Source organism: Epinephelus moara, chromosome 5 (assembly GCF_006386435.1).
Source record: "Epinephelus moara isolate mb chromosome 5, YSFRI_EMoa_1.0, whole genome shotgun sequence".
Taxonomy (NCBI): Eukaryota; Metazoa; Chordata; class Actinopteri; order Perciformes; family Serranidae; genus Epinephelus; species Epinephelus moara.
In genome coordinates, this window is record NC_065510.1 from 40,667,486 (window position 1) to 40,692,194 (window position 24,709).

Genomic DNA, 24,709 nt, shown 5'->3' on the forward strand with positions numbered 1-24,709 from the left:
TGTAAAAAGCGCTTTGAGTGGTCACTAGATGACTAGAAAGGCGCTATACAAATGCAGGTCCATTTACCATTTTTATATATATATATATATATATATATATATATATATATATAATATATATATATATATTAGAGCTTTAAAATGCTCCACATTCACTCCCACTTATATGATACAGTACAGGTCATGAGTTTTAAAATGTATTTTTTTTTGGCACCACAATGGACATGCTGTCCATCATAGACAATGCCCATCACCCTCTGCACAGTGCACTCACTAAGCAGATGAGTAGTTTCAGTGGCAGACTTCTCTCCCAGTTCTGCTCAACAGACAGACCAAGGAAGCCTTTTGTCCCCCAGGCCATGAGCTATTCCACTCCTCTTAGTGACGGCAGGTTGGAATGGACTGACTTGATACTCACCTGCTCACCTGTCTTTAGGCTGCTGGACTTTCAGTCAGTTACTGGTCATGTTAACCTTGCACAATTTGCGTTTGCATTTTCTTTAGATATTTACACCCTATTTGTATTTATTTAGATATTTACCCGCTGTTTGCATTTATAACCTTCTGTGCATTTTATATTTTTTTATTTTCCAGCATTCCCTATTTGAGTTTTTACTTTTAAGCACCTTCCACAATCAAAGTATTCATTACTCCCACACCGCTCTTACATTTTAATCACCATACATTGCAATACCTGCACTGTCAACCATCTAAATGTGCACTACCATCATTAAGCATATCTACTGTAGTAACAGTACACTTATATTCTCTATCCATATGTATACCTGTGTCTTTGTATGCATTGTGTAATAAGCAACTGGAATCTATCCATCTATCTCAAGCCGAGAGCCATCTAATTCCTTAAACTGGAGAGAAGGCAGAAATCTCTGCAGCTGATAATTACAACACTCGGCAACTGACACCAAAACAGTCTATACTTATAAACATCACTACAGGTATGTATTTTTGATTTTGGGGCGGGCTGTCCCTTTAACAGAATCAAAGTTTTCATTTATCTGACAGACAGAAGTGCATGTTGAAAACTGAACTTGTTATTCAGGTGGACACAGGCCATGTCAGCAGGCAGCTACACAGATGTCACTGCATGTATTATGTATAAATGTTCCAGGAATTTTTGTACAAGGGTTTACAAGAGATCACCACAAATAAAGAGGTTCGCCCTCAGTCAGATTTCTTTGAAACCATAATAGAACAAGCATGGCTGCAGGCTCTGAAATCTACAACAGTGCTCAGAGTAAATTTTCTGTGTCCCCATTACATCGTGTTCACACTGACAGTTATAACACCCCTACTGCAGTACTTGCAGTGGGTCTGCAGATTCACGCTTTGACACCCAGTAATGTAAGGGCAAAAGACAACACGCTGTTAAAAAGGGTTAAAACATAATTTTATTATCTACACATATTTTAAAATCAGAGTTCAACTAATGCTTAATTATGCTGGGGAGGGGGGAATGGTCTGTTCTTTACTCGCCGAGGGGGAGGAGAAGAGCAAACCAAGGTCCACTTTTGCCGCACGTTGGTTGCTTCTGTAGTTGTCCTACAGTGTCACACGTAACTGTTACTTGATGGCTGACTTCAGACTGCTGCCACACACTAGGCCAGCTTAACTCTTTGACCCTTCTAGAGGTGCAACTCAGCCTTAAGGCTGCTGCATCTCAGGGAGTCTTTGGCCTGTAGATTAGAAGCACACAGAGAATGAGAGAGAGCGTTCACATAGTTAACTTCACATGTAACACAATGGTAAAAGTCCTTTCACTTAAACATGCACATACCTGCAGATTAGAAGCACACAGAGAAGGAGAGAGAGAGAGAGAGCAGTGTTTGCAGCCTGCAGCTTAAATACCCCAGCGAGTGAAGCACCTGAATCACACCTGTCCTCAATCAGTAACTGCCCCACAGCCATTGGCTCACGGGAGGTGAAGTCCCTCCACCCACTCACCCACCAACCCACACACACAGACAACACCACCGCACACACAAAGTGCCACTAGGTGCCGATACAGTCTACCCTGTTACACAGTGTTATAGTGTTGTTATGGTGATGTATAGCAGGTGCTGTGCCATGGTCGCCGTTTTAATTTAGTATGCTAACATGTGCTACTTCGCACCAAACACAAAGTACAGCTGAAGGCTGAGGGGAATGTTATCTTTGTTGTCACCAAAGTTTTGGACTAATTGATTATTATTATTATTAAAATTCATCCTGAGGTGAACATAAATGTCCATTGACCAAATGTCATGGTAATCCATCCAGTAGCTGTATAGACATTTCTGCAAAAACAGAATGTCAAGTTCATGGTGGCACTAGAGTCAGGAGATCACCAAATTCATAAGGTTCCTCCTCTGGAAACCATGAATGCTTGTCCCCAATTTTGAGCCAATCTATCCAAGTTAAGTCTAGTTATAAAAGTTATATCTGTTATACTCGTAAGTGCAGCAAAATATGAACTTGCTTTACGTCTAACTTTTCTGTTTGATGTCTTTTCACGTCTGAATTCAAGGATGAAAAGTGTCTTGCTGCTGATTAAGCTGGGCAGAGCCTTGATGGTGAGAGGCATCTCATGCGCCTGTCCATTCAACCCAGCAGTCTTTAAAAGATAATTATTCCTTGATTAAAATATAATCACAACTTTTTAAAGCACATTATTTATGCCCACAGTGTGTTAGATACTTTTCCATGGAGCCTTTCTTTGTACATGTCAGAAAGCCATACACATGGCAATCTAAAGAGCCTGTAGCTGTGAATGTATTTGTTTTTGTGGTATGGCTTTGGTTTGGCCTTGTGATGGACCTTGTGACCCATGGTAGCTTTCTATTTCTTCTTACCTGATGCATGCTGGGATTAGCTGTGGGACTCGTGATCCTGAGCGAAGTAAGCTGTAAAAGAAAATGGATCAATCGAAAGGGAGCATGATAAAGCATGCTGTTGAAGCTTTTGTTGCTTAGAGTAAAATGTATATGAAGGTATGGAAACATAGATCTCTTTCAGGGTCATACACAAAGAGAAGGAAAGTTGATTTTTTAAAAGCAATTCATTCTTCATAAATGTTTCAGTGGAGTAAACAGAAATGGTATTTTAAAAGCCTTTAGTTCACAGATCTCCAAAGTTTTCATGCCAGGGGCCACATGGGGAAAAATGAGGTTAATGCTGTTCTCAGTGGCAGGTAAAGTCATCAACAATTTTTTATAAAAAGGGATTACAATCTTACTCCTTTATCTAGACACAATTATGCCTGTAAACTGCTTCTTTTCAGTGACCAGTTTTGTCACTTTCAAGAAAACCTTTAAGGAATAGTTTGACATTTTGAGAAATTTGCTTTCTTGCCAAGAGTTAGATGAAAAGATCGCAAAGGTGGGGGGCTTGACTCATACAACTTGACTAGAGCTCGACTCAAATCACAAAACTGAGGACTTGAGACTAAAAAAATCCAAGATACATTGAAGGCTCTTCCAGGAAATTTGAAAAGATGTGGGGTCGTTCTTTGCCTATGTGGAGAAAATAACCTTCTCAGCTATCCCTGAATAATATCCCACTTAATCTTATCACTTTTTATCCATATTTTTATTCTTGTCTTGACCTTAAGGGCGAGATTATTGTTTACTGTAACAAATAACATATGACAAAGCTGTCCGTTGTAGTGGTTTCTGTGTATGTTCTATGTGTTGTATGATTTTTTTCCCCCACTGCACAGCTATTACATTATACTGTCATTCGAATGCTGTAACAATATTGTCAATTTATCTATAAAAACTCAAAGTACATTGTCGCAGTGCTGTTAACTAAGATGGCCAATGCAACATGCAAATGGCCCTTTTTAAAACCAGTCAGTATGTTTACATGCAAAGTTAAGTCGAGCTACGGATATAGCTCGACAAGGCCATTTCATTGGACTATCGGGCACCATGCAGGAGTAATTTAACTCCCAATCACATTATCTGTGTGTGTTAGTCCGACATTGAGAAATATGATTCAGTACGACAATAGTCGGACTAACATGTTTACATGTATTTTAAAAGGTTTTAGTCTTTTGACTAAGAAGCAAATGTCTAAACTATTCCTTTAAAGTTGCCTAGAATTGCTTTATGAGCAACTTCAGCAAGTTTAGATTTATCTCTTAATGACAAGATAACAAAAACAAAACATTTACGCCTGTAGACCACAATGACACGGTGGTCCATTGCATTCTTTGAAAGTCGTCAAAATACATGAAACCGCAATTGCCCCCATTTTTTTATTTCATAATGATAATATTTAATGACTTCTGTACTCTGAACTTGAAATGTCTCTGCTTTTTATTTCAGAAATCTGGTCACCTTACCTGAGATGAAATGGAAATAACAACTGCGTGTTTTCCCTGGCTGTTTTTAATTAATGTAGTTTGTGAATGTTACTGAGCACTTTATTGGACTTCAGAAGTAATGTGAATGAGTGAGGGGCTTAATTTAAGTTGCACTTTTCTTCATCTCAACAGTGTTCACTGCAGCTAGATGGGCAAATGACTCCCTCCTGTGATGGAATCAAGTGGGTGAGAATGCAGTGATCTGATTTATCAAATAGATTTTGACTAGGGTTTTGCTCATTTGAGTAGAGTGAAATACAAAGCTTATGTCTGAACAGTGAATTACACACAATAAACTTGAGTTGTCAGAACCTGATCGTGTGAGAGGATGTCATTGTAGCTCCTAATTTCTTTTGTTTGTTCACAGATTCAGCATTCAAGATTCAGATTTGAAGTTCAAGATCCACATTTACAGTTTCACACTGCATGTTTGATACCAACCTTCTGTTCCATTTTCCTTTTGAATTAAAGCTTCCTTTTCTCTTCTCTTCTGGGTTCGTTTTATTTTTGTTATATTAGTAAAATGGATGTAGCAGTCCCTGTGATAGCCAGCATTAGCTGGTATAGCATATTAAGCAGGTTCCTGGCTGTGAAAGTAAAATCTCCGCACTGCCTCTAAAGCTACAAGACTCTCTTCAGTACCTAAATCTTTCCACTCAAACACTGATTTAATACATTTTTGCCATCCTGTGTCTGTAAAAGGAGTGATTGGTCCATCTTTCTGAATTATATGCATACAGCACTCCATTTCTTATGCTAATGTAATGCTAGCAAACAAATTAAAAAAATAACAAAGATTAATCTAGTGGCGGGAGAAGGGTCGTTTTTATGACGTTTCATCATTTTGACAGATAAATGACAGGTGAACTTCCCAAGCAAGATAACAGAACTCAAATTTGTGAAATCAGATGTTTGTTTTGTATAAAGCTCACAGAGAAAATATACATGGTACCTACACAGACTGTTTAAAAAAGTCCTTAACGTGTAAAGACCAAGTTATGACTGTTTAAAAAAGTCCTTAACGTGTAAAGACCAAGTTATGTATTGAAGACATAAAAGAGACTTACTAGGCTATGTATGTATGGCTCAACATGCAGCGCCATTTTTCCAAGTTTTTTTGTCTTTTTTCCAAGCGTCCCATTGGATGATAACTACAATAACGTCATGCATGTCGGACCCCGAACGTAGCTGTCTGCTCTGTTTGCCAGAAAAAAGGTAACGTGATAAAGTTACCGATCTACAAAAATGCGCAAGAAGTACCGGTGGCAACAATTTTCTTTTGATTTATTGAAAACTTAAGAAGTTGTCAACAAAAATCTGGGTCCTCCCCCGATAGGGATCGTTTAAGTATAAGGAATCGCGGCTTCGGCCCACCGCCTATGCATGCTCAGTTCCCAAACATAACACACAGTAGTCATGTTTCTTTTGTTTTGTTCTTTTTTATTACAACGATTACAACCCACACAAGAAGGGCCCTGCCGGCTTGCCATCGTCACTCTCTTTTATTTTGTTCTTTTATTTTTTTGGGAGAGTGACTTCACTGTAGCGTGACCACAAACTCTTTAGCTATAGCAATAGTACTGCTAACTGTCTTTAATTAGTTTCCCTGAGCCACAGATGTAGGTGTGGCCACAGTATGGATTATTTTCTTTGACACCAGACAGCGGGATACTTGGTGGATACTGGTGGGAGATGCGTTGTAATGAGGAAATGAGAAGCCTCCGCAGGTGCGAACCGGAAAACCAGAAGAGGCTTTTAATTGTTTTTATATATAAGTATTTATATATTTTATATATAAGTATATATTAATATATGATAGCATATGTAAGTGACAATGATAATCATTGTCTTTTAAGTGGCTTAAGTGGCTTTTAAGTTGTGCATGTCGATTCAGAAACAGAGTTTGAACAGATTGTTCAAACAAAACTGCAACATAACTTAGTAACACAACAATATGAACACAGGAGTTAAGACCTGTGTAAATACTGTAAATATTTTGCCTACATCAGGTGTTCAGCATGAATCTGAGGCAGAGGTGGAAGTGACAAGAAAATATAGCCTGGACAGTTGGTAGAGCAAAGCCTCTCTGAAGCTCCTGAGACTGGGGACCAAACATGAAAAATCTTGCTGAAGGGCAGCCCCAGTGGTTCAGGAAATCAAAAGTATATAAAAAATTCCTTGATAGGGAATTTACCAAAACATTGTCCCAGTCACTGAGGCATGCACAGCACAGCCAGTGGGACAGATCAATCATAAAAGTAATTTCTATTCTACCAGCTTATGATCAAAATTGCAGTTATTCAATCAAATCTCTTTAGTGGATTTAAAGCATGTTTTATGATTTTGTCATAACACAGTAGATAATTTTGTTTTCAGTATGAGGTAAAGTCATACAAAGTGTGTCTGATCATCCTGGGGGAAAAAAGCCAAAGAAAAGGATGAACAGTAATTAAGTGTGGGTAGAAAGTGATGAAAATGTTTCATTAATCAGCTTATGAGGTTCAAATGACAAGAAAAAAGCTACAGTGAAATATTTAAAAGGACATTTCTTTTCCTCCTGCTTCCTTTTACTCTTCTATCAGTAGTCTTCCTCTCCTAAAACAGAGCCACATCATAATATATTGTAATAGCTATCACACGGTAATGTTCACAATTCACTATAATACAGCCACACCAACAACAGTATATGTTACTGTCAGTGAAATAAGTCTTCAGTCCGCTCCAACTCTGACTTATTTCTTCTTTTGCCCTCATAAAATAGCTTCTGTATTCTGTCTGTGGAGTAAATGAGCAAAAATACGGACAGCACCACTCTGCCAATGCAACCCACATAGCGGTCACAGGCTAGTACTGCATTAGTCTGTGCGCAACCAGAATCAGAGCTGTGGCGTCTATTTCACTTGTGTTTTTTTAATCCACAGTTGAAATTGGGGACATTTCCGGGGACAGCTCTAGCTCGGGACAGGTCACCCAAATTGGGGATGTCTGGTCACCCTAATCTCAGATGATACACTGAAATAACACAAGTAAAATCCCAACATTTTTATACAACTGCTATTTTCCCCCCAAGTGAGGTAGGACAGAATAGTATGGGACCTATTTAAGAAAAATATGCAAGCATTAGTACTCCCTATTTCTGACACACAAGTACTAAGCCAACTTTTAAAGCAACAGTATGCAACTTTGGCTGCGACACGAAAACTGAAACTTAACCATGCACGTTTATGCGTCACACAAAACAGCAATTTTTTGCACGATACCACTTCTGTTTCAGAGACTACACACGGTACCTGTCAAAAAGAAACGCGAGAACACAGAAAGCAACTTGTATGAGAATGGGTACAAGCATTTCTGTAAAACAGTGATCGAGGAGAAGCTTGTAAAAAAACGGGAGGTGCTTCGACTCTCAAAGCTGAATATTAGGGCCGTAACGGTACACGTATTTGTGTCGAACCGTTCGGTACGCGACTTTCGGTTCGGCTCGACCTTGTACCAAATTATTGGGCGCAGGATATTATTTTATTTTATTTTAATTCCGTTTTTGCGAGCCGAACCATTTAAAATATCTAGTTCCCCAACGGACATAATTGAGTGACGCACCGAGTCCCGTAAATCTCCGCTTTCACTTTGTGCATGGTGTGGGTTAAAATGAAAAAGAAAATGACAAACACATAAGCCGTGAGCCTGCTCCGCCTCAAGCCAGTCGCGGCGCACCATACGCCCGCCGCGAGCCGTTCAGCACTGCGGACAGTCGGACTAATGGGCTGTCGAACCAGTGACATGGACCCAATGGCAAGTGAGCCTGACGAACCTGAAGACCCACCCGCAAACCTTAAGTCCTCCGTTTGGGAAACACTTTGGTTTCAGGGTAAAATACGAAGATGGAAATAAACAAGTGGACAAGACAAAAGCAGTGTGCCGACACTGCAGAACAGCGGTCGGGTATGTACTTGGAAACACGTCTAACATGCTAACGCATCTAAAGTGACACCACCCGAGTTTGAACGTTAACCGGCACGACTAGATTGATTGATTGATTGATTATTTTTATTTACGTGTCATGCACAAAGTGCCCAACCCTCATGGGTTTATTTACGTGTCATGCACAAAGTGCCCAACCCTCATGGGTTTATAAGACACCAAAAAAGTACAGCTGCAATGTACATTATTATTATTATTATTATTATTATTTTTTTTTTTTCATTTCATACATAATTACAGCCCCTTTAACGGCTCAGACTTTAAACAGAATATTCTGCCTTCTCTCCCACGCTTTACAAGTAAAATCTGCAACAAAAAAGATTCCCTTTCTAAAACACAACTCAAGTTTCTCATACTCGTCCAGCCAAAAGAAATCAGCATAAATAGAGGACATTTTAATAAAAAGTACACCCCTCAAGTCCTCATAAACAAGACAGTAAAACAGAAAATGGACCTCACTCTCAATTTCACCGAGCTCACACACCTGACAAAGTCTGTCCTCCTCTGGAATGGCATTAAACCTGCCGGTCTCTAAAGCCAAGGGTAATGTTCCTGAACGTAACTGTGCACATAATGATCTTTGTCTTTTGTTTAAATTATACTTCAGATACATTTCAACATCATAACAGTTTTTTATGAGACAGTTGGTTCACTTACTCAAGGCAAGACTTCAAAAGTCACATCCTTTCTTGAGATTTCAAAAGGCATAAAATATCTTGTGTATGTTAATGATCTGACAGATGAAGATATCATTCATGGAGTTGCCACTTCCTCCTCTTCCTCCTCATCTGAAGACAGTGAAGGAGAAACATCACTGATGACTCAAAGACAGCCTGATAATGCCACCATCACGACAGATAGGTCTCGTCTTTTGTATCATGCAGCGGTCACCCTGAGGGACATCATCTGTAAGACATCAAAAACATCACCAAAGCTCCCATGGCCTCCAAGAGCAACTGACCCTACACTGGATAATGCCCTAGACTTCATACCTCACCAACTTTTTAACTGTGTTGCATGGACATCTGGCATTTCAACACAACCATCAGACAATAAACGTGTTGAGGTTACTTTAGAAGACAGCAGAAAGATAGTGTCAACTTGTCAGGATCTCATTACCTTCGCGACCAAAGGACGGTAGCTCATGTCAAAACAGTGCTCTCTTGCAATGGCAGTTCGGCATATGACAGGCTCAGCACAGCTCATAGGGTTGTTGAATGGTCTTGGCCACTGCTCATCTAACTCCCAGGTTCTTGAGCATAATACAGCCCTTGCTCACCTACAAGTGGAGAGAGGAGATATATACATCCCAGAAAACATCAGGGTTGAATTACCAAGATTCATCCTCCTCCACTACATCTTTCAACCTACACAAGAGGAAGGAGGTCTGGTCCACAGAATGTAGTGCTCAAGGTAGATCTCCAGCAGGACAAATACAGAGATGCCCAAACCACTGGAAGGAGAACTGATGCTGCATTCTTCCTAATGAAAGTACAGGAGGCCGAGGGGAAAGTCATTCCTGGATGGACAGGTTTTAACATAATGTTAAAGCAGGACACAATCCTCTACAAATGTAGGCTACCTACCTGTCATCGATGCTAGCCCAACAGATCAACACTGTCCACGCCATCCTGAGCCGCTCCACTGCTATTGCTGACAAGAAATAGTGATAGTTATGGATCAAGCCATATATGCTTATGCTGCATTCTATTGGTAGCCAGAACCGGGATTGATACGGTTTCCGGTCCGGAAAAGTACAAAAGAACACCCGTTCTACCCGGAGGTCTCGTCATCAAACTCGGGCAAGGTCCAGGTAGACCGAGTCAGTAGAATTGACGTCACGACAAAGATGGCTGCGCACATTGTGAATGGTAAACAAAGTTATTTGTCCTCAATTTGTTCTCGTATATGCTGTTTAATTAAAGGGAAATTTCGGTTTATTTCAACCCGTCTCCTATCGTTCTAAATTTGGTTCAAGTGACTAGTGACATACAGATAATAGTTACCATGTTAGCCATTAGCCTAGATACAGCCGTAGCGTCAGACCTGTTAAAACGTAAGTGAACGGGCATCCCTTCAAGTGCAAAGTTAGTCCACTAAACAAGCTTTTTTTCCACAAAGACCGCCTCATATCGTTAGGATAAATGTCAGAGAACATATAGAAAACGACATGTAAACGTGTTGTCTTACCTTACCTTACAACTACCTTGTACCTTGTACCAACACATCAAGCGGGCAAACTTTCAGGCAGCAATACACAGGAGGAGCCTTGAGTGTAGGCCAGACATTCCTCTTCCCATAAGTCATGGCTGGAAGATGGCAGGAAGTTTGTATGAGGTGGAATGGATGACACTCCCCCCAGCACCAGAGGCGATACTGGAGCTTGTGCATTGCGCCTGTAAAAAACCCAACTGTGTTAAGGGCAGATGCACATGTAAACTGCATGAGCTGCCATGTACAAACCTGTGTCAATGCACAAATTGTAATAATGGGCCTTTTGAAGAAGACTAGGCCCATATGGCTTCATCCTTTGAGTAGGCAGTGGTGTGTGATGACTCCTGCAGGAGGGGGAAAAAATGATGTAGCTTTCTATATAATGTATATGTGACCGGGGCATATAACCCCAGAGTACATGAGGTTGACAACGCCACTCTGGGAATTTCACCCAGAGAATGAATAAGCCAATACACAAGTTCTTTGAAAAGAAAAGGAGCAGAGACGTGAGTTTCTAGTTTCAAAATAGCACTTTTATTTAAATCCACCAGTATTTAAGTTATTGGGGAAAGAAGCTGAAAATAGAGGCTATAGGTAAAAATATGGTTCTTTATTACAAAATAGACTCTAAAATGTTAAAATCTCTTGGCTGAGCTCATTACCAGTACAGGGGGAAGGGTGCCAGGGAAACCCACAGGAGGATGGGAGTGAAGGGTGAAGGGGGGAGCTCCGCCTAATAGGACAAAACAAACACAATATTAACACATAGGTCTTCACTTGAATAAGAAAACACTACTAGGCAGGGATGGGGACTTGAGTCATTGTGACTCGGACTCGAGTCGACTCGAGTCGCTGTTTTGATGACTTGTGACTTGACAAAAAATAAAAGACTTGACTCGGACTTGGAAGTTAAAGACTCGAGACTTGACTTGAAACACGATGACTTGAATGACTTGAGTGTTATTCACATCATTTTTCAGTTTAAATATATAAAATTAATAAATTAATTTAAAAAATAATGTCGATTACACAGTAGGAGCGCAGGCTGAGAATGGCGTTGTCATGATTGGATCACTACCCTGTCAATCAGTCATGCCCTCTCTACGTACCTTACGTGTTTATTGGAGAAACACGCCCTCTTATATCAGATAGGCATCAACATGTCAGCGGGAGGGGTACCGAGAGTCATCGTCTTCGGCTTTCGGAATTACCATTATGACGACAAAAGACGAACAGCACAGTGCAAGACATGCGGCATAAACATCTCGGACAGCCAGACAACAACTTCAAACTTTGTTTGTCATTTGAAGAGCCATTCTGCCCAGTAAGTGCTTGTCAATTGTCAATAGTTTGATACGATACGGAGGTGGGGGGTCGGTTTGGTGGAACTTGTTTTTTAATTTATTTGCTAACATTAACCCCAGAAAATGTGAGTGAACATTCCGACTGGTTCATCACCGGCAAGACCGGTTGTACGTTTTATGAACGAGCAACACAGGGTTAAATGAGCTAAATGGGTGATTGTGGCCGCTGCGTGCATGCGTTAGTTAGTTAGTTAGTTAGTTAGTTAGTGTGTGTGTGACAAGCCCACGCCTCAGTCCTGACGCGACACCACCCCCGCCTTCCCTTGCCCTCAGGCGGCATGGGAGGCTCTGGAGGCAGACCTCTGGGTTGTTTTAATAATGACCAAGGGGTATTGTTTACGGGTCTGGAGCACTTCTCTGACGACGAGAGTGGCTGCATTTTCCATTATTGCAGACCACTAGCACAGGGAGGTCTTGAGCTCGGAGATATTCACCCTCATGGCGAAGTCAGCTATCAGGTAAGTATAGGAAGAAGATCCTAGGGCAGGGTTTTATTTACTGCTATTTTCTTGTTCACACTAAGGCCTGCCTTAGACCTCAGGGGGCTGAATAAGTTCCTCATGCCCCTGAGGTGCAGAATGTTAACCGTGCCATGGTCAAGCAAGCTGCCCAGGTAGGGCTTGTGACCGTTGACCTCAAGGACACCTATTTTCAAATTCCATTCTAGGAGGGGCACAGGAGGTTTCTCAGGTTTGCCTTCAAGGAAAAAACCTTCCAGTTCTGTGACACCCGTACCTTCACCAGGTGCATGGATACAGTCTTGGGGCCTCTGCAGCAGCAGGGTCTCAGGATACTTAATTATTTAGACGACATGCTAATACGTGCATCATGTGTCTGTGCTGTTGGATCACCTTCACAAGAAAAAGTGCAGTGTTCAGCCTGCACAGGCCACCCAGTTTCTAGGCATGTGGCTGGATGCTAGAGCTGGGTTGGTGATGCCATTACAGGGGAGGCACGTTTCGATCAGGACCTGCCTCTCTCATTTTCGGCTGGGTGCCAGGGCCACGTGGTGGCTGTGTCCCTGCCTCTTGGGTCTTATGGCAGCCTCGGTATGAGCGATGCCATTGGCTCTTCTACACATACATCCAGTCCAGAGGCATCTCTTCAGCCTGGGGCTCTGTCCGGAGAGAGACAGGCAGCAGTGCACCGTGCAGCTTTGTGCGGACCTTCAGGTGGTGGCAGGAACAGCCACCATCTTGAAGCTCAATCATGTTGTAACTAAGATATCCGCTGGAAAGAATAATTTTTTTACGGGCCATTTAGTGAGTTTTTTTTTTTACATGGCGGCGAAAGCTATATGAACGAGCTAATCCTCGTCTGCAGAGTTTTAAAAATGCCGGCTATTTTGTTGCTTTCTGTTGACGTCACATCCCTCCCTGAGTATATCCAATCAGCACCAAGTAATCCCCAAGCCCCAGCCAGGAGTCTTTCGGGGCCGTTCTGAGTACCTACCCCGAGGCAGGGACTTGTTTAGCCCCCGTAGAAGTTCCGGAACTCTGTCCCTCGGGGGGTGGTTCCTGCGGTGGAGACACGCACCAACGGCCCCGGCCCCGTAAAATTACCCCGAAGTTCCTGCGGTGGAAACGGGCCTAATGCCCATTGCCCACTGTTCTTTTCCATTGGGTGGGACTCTCCCCCCCCAGACGTTGGTGCCATTGCATGCCAGTGACCTCAATGCCTGCTGTATGCTTTCCCCCCGTTCACTCTCCTCCCAAATCTGCTGCAGAGAGTTCGGAAGGAGGAAGTGCAGCTGATTCTGGTGGCCCCGAACTGGCCCGACATGACATGGTTCTTGGAGGTGGTGCCTTTCCTGGCCAGGAGGCCATGGGAGCTCCCTGTCCGGCAGGACCTCCTGAATCAGGGGAAGGGGGCCCTGCTCCACCCCTTTCCACAGGGGCTCAAACTTTGGGCCTGGCCCCTGAGAGGGCCGGTCGGCTAGGCTTGGGACTTGCGCTGTCAGTGGTTCAGACCATGCAGAATGCTTGGACACTGTCTATGAGGGCTGCATACTCTTACCACTGGGAGCTCTTTGCATCATGGTACACAACTAGCCGGATCGATGCACTGATATGTGCAGCCCAAGAGGTGCTCCGGTACCTGCAGAGGCTGCTTGAGGCGGGAAAATCACCTTCAACCCTTAGAGGCAGGGTGGCAGCTATCAAGGATGCTCATACAGGGGATTATAGGCTTGCAGATGGTGACTGCAGCCTCATCTCTCAGTTCCTGAAGGGTGCGTAGAGGCTTGCACTGCACACCAGGAGGCCGGCCATTCAACCGTGGGACCTGGGTCAGGTGTTGGCTGCCCTGGAGCAGGAACCTTTTGAGCCTCTGGAGTCAGTCAGCATTAAGTGCCTGTCTCTAAAAGTGTTTTTCTCTTGGCAGTGACATCAGCCAAAAGAGTAGGGGAACTGCATGCTCTGAGTGGATAAGAGCTGTTATTTCCTGCCGGATGATGCTAGGGTCATGTTGCGTCCAAACCCTGCATTCCTGCCAAAAGTACTCACAGACTTTCATTTTAATCAGTTGGTGGAGTTGCGACCCTACAACCCCTCCAAGGATGTAGTGAGGGTCAAAAGGACTCAAATCTCTGTCCTGTTAGAGCCCTGAAGGTCTATGTCTGTCTATGTTAGAAAGACAGACCAACTCTTTGTCTGCTTTAAGGCCAAGTGCCAGGGCCAGCTGGTGTCGAAGGCTCAGCTGTCTCATTGAGTCGTGGAGACAATTCAGCAGGCTTACAGAGGGGCTGGCATGCCAGTACTCGTGGGTGCGTGGGCACCCTCAACACAAGGTGTAGCTACCTCGTGAGCCTTGTGGCAGGGTGCCACCCTCTCTGAGGTCTGTGCACCTGCTACACGGTCAAATCTATCCACATTTGCCAGATTTAAGTGCCTGAGGGTGGCTGCTGGCACCTTCTTTTGGGAGTGTGTGCTGAGTGCCATCACACAGTAGGCCATGTAAGTCCATGTACACAGTGTCTGCGGTGTCACTGTCCATTGAATGCGCCAGATGTTGTACATTTGTTTATAGTTCATGGATGTTTTTTTCTTATATACACCTATTGTGTATTTTCTGTTGTTAATGCACCCGGTGGCTGGGATGTCTCATTCAAATACCAGAGGAGGGCTTGTGTACCTGCAGCTGCTCTGTCGCCTGGGGCCCCTCGTGGTGTGTCTTCAAGGGTTCCCATAGTTATGATATAACTATTGGGTGGGAAGATAATCTCGATACATTAGAGAATGTTCAATTACTTTGTAACCTTGGTTCTCTGAGTGAGCCTCAGGCTCAAGGCCACTCGGTACCCGTTCCAATGAGTGTTAATCAGTGGGTGCATGCCAGAGGCAGATTTAGGATTGTAGGACATCCGGGGCTTAACCCAGATGGTAAATGAAAAGCGTGCATCGATGCGCACATGAAAAATTGGTGCTTCTGTTTTTTGCTGCAACACCACAACCTTCAAATTACCACCACCTTAAAGCGGAAAAAGGGACTGGAGAACACATAAATTCATACCCTTTAGTCAAGATACTTCATTATTCCATAAAAGGAAATTGTAATGTTATAGCAGCATCACTTGCAACCACATACTGGATCGAAAAACAACACTCTAAATAAAAGCAAATCAGTCACAAATAGATTCAGAAATAAAATAAAGAAGGCATCAGTGTTAAATAAGTTAAAAGTATGTTAAGATAATTGCACATCAGCGGATAAGATCAGATTATTGCACACTACTGATCATTAAAAAGCCTTATGGCAGCAGAAAATACTTTCTGAACCTTCTTGCATTTTGGTGGGATCAGCCTGTCACTATGTGTGCTCTTCCTAAAAACCTCTAATGCATGGAGTGGTGATCTGGGTACTCACCGTTCACTGTCAATCGGAAGTGCTCCGCTTTCACCCACAGTCATGGAAAACAAATGTTACCCTGGAGAATAATAAACAAGGAAACACTTCTTCTTCAGGGCAGGCCCAGGCAGGCTACGCAGTACGCAGGCTACTTTCCCGCAGCTGCTGCCTCTCTGTTGGACTCCAGTACTGCATGTTACTCATGAGAGGTTTTTTTTTTTTTTTTTTTTTTTTACAAAGTAAAATTCACATTCGGGGCTTTTCAGAAAACATTTGGGGCTTGAGCTCAAGTAGCCATCCCATAACCCCGCCCCTGAGTGCATGTGCAAGGTGAGGCTTTTATAGCCTGGCGCATGCCGGCCCTGTAAAGTGGTGTGTCTTAAAGATTATTAATTTTCCACGTCGATTACTCCAGAAGGGTTCCCATAGTTATGATATAACTACTGGGTGGGGAGATAATCTCCTCAATCAGAGAACCAAGGTTACAAAGTAACCGAACGATCTGTTCTGTACGACATCAACTGGTTGTCTCCTTGTTCTGAAAGAGGGATCCCTCCTCAGTTGCCTTCAGAGGTTTCTACCATTTTTTCCCCTCTAAAGTCCTCTGAGGCGAATTGTGATTTGTGATATTAGGCTTAAAGCTCCAGTAGGCAACACTGTTTTGGTATAATTGAGTAAAAATTTTATAATATCCTCTAAGCATAATGTAAACCAAGTGGTCTGAGACAAACAATAGGTTTCTGCATCTCACCATGGCTCTGTGTTCAGCCTCTAAAGAATCAGTATCATGCCGATGTGCGTCAACCAATCAAAGGTCAGCTCAGACCACTGCGTTCCTATTGGCTGTTCTACTGCATATGTGCGTTCCCGTGCCGCCAGCAGAAGGGGAGAGCAAGCGGCAATGGCGAACAGTGCACCAGGTAAAATAGCTATTCCAGCATTGGCTACAACTGCCTACACGGCTAAACCCAAAAAAAGGAAGACAGAACTCGGTTCCCTGGAGCCCCGGAGGGAGGGGAAGGTCGAGGTGGGGCCGGGCCCGGTCGGAGGGCGCGAGGGTTGGCCGTGCGCGGTGAGGGAGAGCCGAGGCTCCCAGAGAGGGAGAAATAGAACCAAATAGGATAAAATACTAGCGTGCTCGTCTGGTAGGAGGGGCTCAGGGCAGAGACGAACGAAACCTAACTCAGATGAGACTCAAAAATCAACCGTTTTCAGGCTTTCTACCTACTGCAGCTTTAATAAATAAATATTGAATTAAATTTGATTGAACTGAATTTATGCCAGTGTCCCGTCCTTTCCTTGAGAGAAACTGATGTCAGACAAAATGAACATTATCAGCTGACTGCCTACAGCAATATGTAATTGTGAAAATAATTTTCACAATTAAATCTATTCTCTGGAAATTCATATAAGGATTTACAAAATAGAATTTTCAGAAAATTCTATTTTGTAAATCCTGATATGAATTTCCAGAGAATAGATTTAATAAAACAAGAGATGAGATTAAACAAAAATGATCATGCTGTTGCATAATATGTCAGAATGCAACTACACACAGAGTTTTTTTTTTAGTTTTTTTTTTTTTTTAGGTAACCACATCTCATACTGGCACTCTGCTTTCCCACTTTCACTGGGTAGAGACATGACTTCTCCAAGGTGATGGAAATGTTCCATGTGTTGTCTGAACCCTTATTTAAAATGTGATCATGTCACATACACATGCACACATCATCTATCCATAGCCAAGTGATTTCCTTGTATACTGATACCAAAGTTTTAGATTATTAGTGAGTTACAAAATATTCTCATCTTTGCTTTGTGATGCCATGAAAAACAGCAAGTTAATGTGTTTGCAGTCTTTATATGAGCTGACTGTGTCATGGCTTTGTGACTCATAGTCTGGAGGAGTAAGCCTGCTGTGTAAACATGGTCTGAAACGCAGTGATGCGTTCAGGGCAGCATTGTGTTTATTATGTTTTTTATATACATTTAATGAACTCTCCCCATTCCTGAGGTCATGCATTTCTCTATATAAAAAGGCCAGACAACATCTAATGAAATCAAATCAGATGTAAGTCTTGACCTTTATGTCAGAAATAGGTTAAATTTTGATTTATCATTAAAGAGAACACACAGAGTCCTCGGCAATTCATTAACTCACAGCACAAACATCGGCTACATATCGATATTTATGAGTTAAGAAATTGTTGGGACTCAGTGTGCACTGTTATATAATTGATTCTTTAATTCCTTTAAATGCATTTAGGGCTGGCAGCAAGCTACAGTGGCAGAAAGAGACAAAGATCCCTCCGTGCAACAGTTGAATAAGGATATAAGAAATAACTCGTTTTAGTGTGCCTGTAACCAGCTGGAATTAATAGGCAATGTGTTGCTTTAGCAAAGCTATTCTTCAAACTGCACAATAGAAATAAGTTGTAGAAGGTTAGTCTAGTTCCAGCACTGTTATTTGCTGAACATTCTATGGACTGAAATATCAGTTGAAACCAAATCAGTCTAACCACTGAAACACTGTGCCCAAGGCAAAAAGGCTCCCAAAATATTTAGAGCCCTATTGCAATGTTGTTGTTCAACGATGATCGAGGGTCACTGGAATATGGACTGGAATATAAATGTAAAATCAAAAGGTATCTGGGGGAAAAAAATATTACAACAGTAATCTCCCCTGTCATGAACTAAATGGAAATCTTAATCCTTTAATTATTCTTCTTTGGGCCAATCTATTTCAAATGCAAATAATACATTTGGTGTCTGAATTACACTGTTTTATTCTCCCATACCTATGGAAGAACAACAAAGCCTTAACTCCAAAGACATCTAATGGCCTTTCTACTCAAGCACTTAACCAGCTTTCTAGGAACAGCCAAATGAACCCATGATGCAGCCACTGCTCTCTTATCCCCCGAGACCATCTTCGTCCTATCTTACTTTGAAATTTGCATTCACAACTCAGACTTAATTCTCCCTCTGGCTTAATCAACTACCAGCCAATTATGTTGCCTGCAATATAGCTGTGATGTTGTGAAAACTGTCAACAGCAATCAAGCTGAGCAATCATTAGCTCAGCTCTGAAGCACTGTTTAACTTTTCATGGTGTCCCTTTGTCATTATCACAAATATGTCACTCACTAGTTTAATGTTTTTTCAATACACCTGAGCCTGTTTGACCTTATACATTGATGTATATGTCTTCCCCAGTTCATATCTTAATTAGAGAAAATGCCTAGAAGCTACCAATTAAATAATTATTATATTTTTATATTATATTATTCCTCCTTTTAAGTTTGAAGGAGCTCTATTCGACATGCAGAGCATGAATACAGCAGCAAACCACTACTTGTTAACATATAGTGGACTAAAGCCGTCCTGAGCAGAGAAAGAAGTCATGCTCCATCTGTGTTGTAATCTGAGCTTTTCTGTTCTTTGTAGAGGTGAGGGTCCGTTCTCATTCCCAGGACGTCAAAAATCAACACTTTGTCACCGTGACAACTTTAACCATGTGTTACAACCAGTGGTGGAAATGGCCAGATTTTACTAGTGGAACCCTTGGATATGGGTGGATGGGCTCCGGACAGCGGACGCGGACCCCACCCGCCTCCCCACGTTCGGAAAATTAAGATCATCATTAAAAACATAAACAAATTATGCTTTCTTGCATTGCACAATAATGTAGGATATTCTTTGTTCAAATTAAAGAATATCAAATTAACTCCTCAGTTGATTTTACGCATTACCATGAAAGCTACACTAAATAAAGATTACCAAGATCTATTGATTGTGTCTCCCTTATTTTATTAACTATTATTATACTGTAAAGGAGTCACTAAATGGACAAGTCGAAACAAATTCTCTCAGGCGGCTACACCAACGTGTGCCATTTATTTACACCAGCATTCAACTCATGAATACAGTGAACACGCGCCCAAAAGGTACTAAGCTAAAATGTGCCCCAGGGCACATGGAAACAACAAACGTTCCTACTTGATTAAGGGGAATCACATTGATGACACTGATGGCTCTGCTTCATACATCTCCTCAGTTCTCTCCTCCCTGTAAAAGACAAATGACAATGGGAAGTAATAGTTAGGCTACCAAATAAACTCTTCATATGTACTGCAATTCTCATCATGAAATAAATGTAATTTACCTCTAAAAACAGAGGGCTGACACTACATCCTTTCCACAGCTCTACTCATTCAGTCTCCTCAGTTCTCTCCACTGCTCTTCTCCCCACTGTATTGTTCTCTCTTCACTGTAAAAGACAAATGACAAATACAAAAAATAGTTAGCTAATATTAAAGGCGCTGTATGTAAGAATGTGGCCAAAACGGTTACTGCACTCAAATTCAAAATACTGCGGCGAGTCGTGTCTGCCCCCCCTCCCCTACAGATTCGAGGTTGCTGGACAGTGGCACGCTCCTCCCCTACAGATTCGAGGTTGCTGGACAGTGGCACGCTGGAGACTGATTTGTTTGCCCACGGGCAGCTGCAGTGGCAGGGCTGCGTCGCCGCATCCTTGATCTTAGGTTTTCCAGCGAATCGTTCGAGCAAGTCCTACTTCTCTGCTGCTAACGCCCCTGCAGGGATACAGCTGAGGAGAAGCCGGCTGCCAGTGCTATGTACCGGGACACTGCTAACGCTGCTGCCGGGATACAGCTGAGGAGAAGCCGGCTGCTAATGCTATGTACTGGGACACTGCTAATGCTGCTTGCCGTGCTGCTGTAGCTCAGTCGTAACTGTAACTGATGCTGAGACTCTACTGACTGCGTGACTGGTAGATGGCGGTGGGTGGCGCAACAGGCCAAAACACAAATTCAAAACATAAACATGATTTGCAGACTGCAAAAAAATTTTTTAAATGCAAATATTCTGGCTGTACAATTGTTGTCGGTGAGATCAGTATGTTATATGAACATTATTCCTTAGTCTCTGTGACATATTAGGATGAGTTTATGACTATTTGCTTTAGATTTCTTACATATAGCTCCTTTAAGAAACTATTTGTAGGCTGACTAAACATCAGTAATTGTAATTAACTAGTAACTTACCTACCAACCAGTGGCGATTGCTCTAAGACTGCAAGGGAAGCTCAGCTTCCCCTAAAATGTCAAAAAATAAGTGGTCAAATATGTACTGTTGTGTTTACATTTCATTGACTAAATATGCGCTAGAACGCGTTCAACTTTTGTTCAGAATCAGCTACTTATCACAGGTCACTGACGCGACTTTCTTCTCATTCATTCCCGTGGCGTCACAGTGCATTAAACAGTGTCGAAGCTCAGCATCCAAAGACTTTAATGGGGAAGCATAGAGTGGGTTGTTCCACTGCAGAGCATGTGAGTGGAGCGGAGCGGGTGAAAATATCCGCTCCTCGCTCGCAGACCTGTCACTTTGCGCCGCTCGTCCGTTCCGCTTGGTTCTGCGCATTCTTCGCTCCGCTCCGCTCCATCATAAATTTTATCCCGCTCCACTCGCTCACCGCTCTGCTCAAAAAAAACCTCAAATAAAACATGAGCTTAGTAGATTCGATTCTGTCTTTCCCCAGGCTGTAATTTCATTTCATTTAAAAAAATACCACAACCCAACTCAACTAAGACATTAACGTAATATTTTGTTTTTAAGCCGACAAAACAGTGAGACCAGAACTAGAGCTCCCAAAATTGTCGGCAATCTTCTATAAGACCTGAGCAGCCAGAATCACAGTTTACAAATATCTAGAAATTATTTCTCTCAGACTATGCCTGTCCTACACCGTAATGAAAATACGAAGTCATCATAAAATTAAATTAATCAATAGGCATTGTTAAATAAAAATAGGCTACAAAATGCAAGTCATCCCAGTTTTAAAACTAAATAAACTATTAGGCCAAGCCTATAATGTTGACTTGTAAATAAAATGTACTTGCCTTAAATAAATTATATGCCCATACTGCTTGCGCCATGCGTAATTGCGCATATTGTATAAAATTAAATTAGCTTACATTCACTGTCAAGTGCAATTTAAAACAAAATAAAAAGAGGAGTCTCTTGTTTGCTATCTACAGCTCTTTTGAGTTCACCTTCAAGAACACAAGTTTGGCCAAAGTCTGAGGCTTCAGACTCATGTGGTGGTTTCTGGATAGCAGGCCCGCAGCGGAGAACACCCTTTCGGCGCTTGCAGAGCCGCCTGGGATGCTGAACACTGTGCGAGCTACTTTAGCCAGGCGCGGGAAGGACCTGGAGTTTTCTTTCCAGAAGTCAGTAACATCTGCATCTGGGTTCTCTCTCGGGGAGTTGAGGTACTTTTCAACTTCACTTTTGGCGTCTCCAGGTGCGCACTGCTGCTCACTGAAGTACGACCCGAACAGGCGAGCTCTTTTACTTTGTTCAGGCTCAGGATCCGGGTTGGCAGTGAGTGGGGTGGCAGTCACAGTTTGTGACACGGCAGGAGTGTTTTCCTCGGCTTCTTCGAAAAGGAGGTTGCGGATCTCTTTGAGTTTGTTGCAGACTGACTCATCTCGGATGACCCACTCTGTCTTGAAACGGGGATCTAACACCGAGGCTAAAATTATGTGTTTATCAGTGTAGTACCTTTCGTAGCGAGTTGACACATTATTAGCCAGTGTTTCTGCAAAAGCAGAAATGCCCATGGGAAGTGCAGTGTTGGTAAACAGGGATTTGATCTCACTGACAGCCGGGAGGATCATCCCTAGGTTCCCCAGCTCCTTCTGCATTTTGTCTGTGAGGTCCACCAGCGGAGCTAATACGCTGACAAGCAGTTGGCTGCTCCATCGCGTTGTGCAAGCCGTCGTGGGGCGTACTCCCAATCGGTCGGTTTCCTCGGTGTTCAGGCAGCCCCTGCGCACACTTTTCACCAGCTGCCCGACTTTCATTAACAGGCAGTTAACACTGTCGTGCTCGTTAACAGCATCTTTAATAGCCAGCTGAAGCATGTGAATTGGGCACTACAGATGTAAATTTGACACAGTTAAATACTGGTTTACCATGCTTTCTACATTGGTGGTTATTTCTTCCACTTGGACCTGTGAGAGTTCAGGTAGTCCATCCTCCTCCTCTTCCTCATGCTCAGTGCTGCTGCTGGCACCCGCAGTCACATCATCCGCCTCCTCTTCAGTGCCAGGGAGGAGGTTAAATGCTTTAACCATGTTGCTGGCACTGTCAGTCACCACCCCAGTCACACGTTGTTGCACGTTCCTGTTTTTCAGTTTTTCACTTTTGGTAAATGCGTTCTGCTGTATGGTGCCCCTGTATGTGCTCACAGCTTAACAAAACCGTGTGCCCCCAGAACATCCCATCAATGAAACTGGCCATGATGCCAAGGAAGCTGTGCCCTCTTCTACTGGTCCAAATGTCAGCTGACAGAACAAACCCATCACCCTTTTGCAGCAGGTCTCGCAGCTTGGCTTCCATCTCTTCCAGTGCATGTGGCATCAGTGTGTCCCGGACAGTATGTTAGCAGGGGGGGGTGTAGCCTGGTTGGGCAGCACTCGCAAAGTGTCGCATCCCTTCTGGTTCTCCTTTACTTAGTGGCTCGTAGTCCATGTAAATCATTGTAAAAAAGGCTTCATCCAGCTCCCTTTTTCTCGCCGCTGTCACAGTCGGGCCTTTGCGTGGAGTGAAGAAACGGCTTATTTCCCCACCCGTTTGTCTCTCTTTCTCTTGTTCCCGCTGCTGTGCCTCTCACTCTATGAAATACAAATTTACGGAGGTCCAAATTAAATTAAACAAACATTACTACACATATACAAAGCGTATTTTTAACTAGCATTAGCGACTAGCTCACCTTTTGATTTCGCAGCGTGTTCCTGTAGTAGACTGCCGTGTTTCCGAGAAATGTGTCTTTTTAGATTCCAAAACGAGTCTCTACTGACTGAAACAACATCGCCGCATTCTTTTTCTTGTTCCACATCAGCACCATCTGTTAGTTTTACAGGAATGGTACACTTGTATGACTTCTCAGTTTCTTTTGTGAAGTACACAGTAAAGAAAATAGTGGGTGTGCGCAGGTGCAAAGATGCATTCTGGGTGGGGCTGGGGCATGAGCTACCTGAGCGGAATTGGAGCGAGAGATAAGGTTCCGCTCCACCTTTAAAAAAAATAGCCGCTACTCGCTCAACACAAAATCCTTCCGCTCCCCGCTCCGTTCCTCTCCCGCTCCGCTCCGCTCACATGCTCTGTTCCACTGCAGCGAAACTAGACAGTAATTGGATAAATGCTCGGTTTTGTCCCGCCCATCGGACGCTCAGCGTCTCTGGGGGTCTATGGGGCAGTGGGCTGGCCTCGGCTGGCCTGGACGCTGGACTTCTGCATGATGATTGGATGATCTGTCTGAGGCTGAATCCCTTTTTGATTGACAGCGAAATGAGCGAATCAGCGATCTTGAAATATAAACCACCACTGGAGCATTTTTCAAGTTTCATTCCGTTGTTCCAAGTTGATCTGGAGAGTTTTCCAATCCTCTTAGTGACTTTTTCTTTGTTAAAAACGACTAGCGACAAATCTAGCATCTTTTTCTGGCGTTATTGGAGACTGTACTCATGTTTGGAGACTCTGACTTCTGTCGCTCTGCAGTTACTGTCCCCAACGAGCAGCGGGTGCTGCTGTGAGCCGCTTCACCGTCCCAAAGCACTCACAGGCGGTCACACTAGCCTCGCACAGCAGCCCCAGAGGCTAGAATTTACGTATAAATAAACGGACACATTTTATGATGTAGGCTGAAAATGAGCTTCCCCTCCTTGAAAGACCAGCAGCCGCCACTGCTACCAACTGTGAAACTATTTCTGCATTCTCTGTTCACTGTATAATAGACCGTGCATACAGACATGAGTGAACAAGCTAGCTAATGAAAATAACATTAGGTAACGTTAGCTAGTCTAAAGCTTTCAATCCTCTATCAGCAGATAAATTAGTTCAACTCATGTAA

The 24,709-nt window shown here is 42.9% G+C and overlaps 1 long non-coding RNA gene across 1 annotated transcript; it reads left to right on the top strand.

The window, feature by feature from the left end:
- Positions 1-4,168: 4,168 nt before the first annotated feature.
- Positions 4,169-4,849, top strand: LOC126390627 (uncharacterized). Its single transcript, XR_007569983.1, has 2 exons — positions 4,169-4,549; positions 4,731-4,849. It is a non-coding gene; the product is annotated as an uncharacterized LOC126390627 (long non-coding RNA).
- Positions 4,850-24,709: the final 19,860 nt, after the last annotated feature.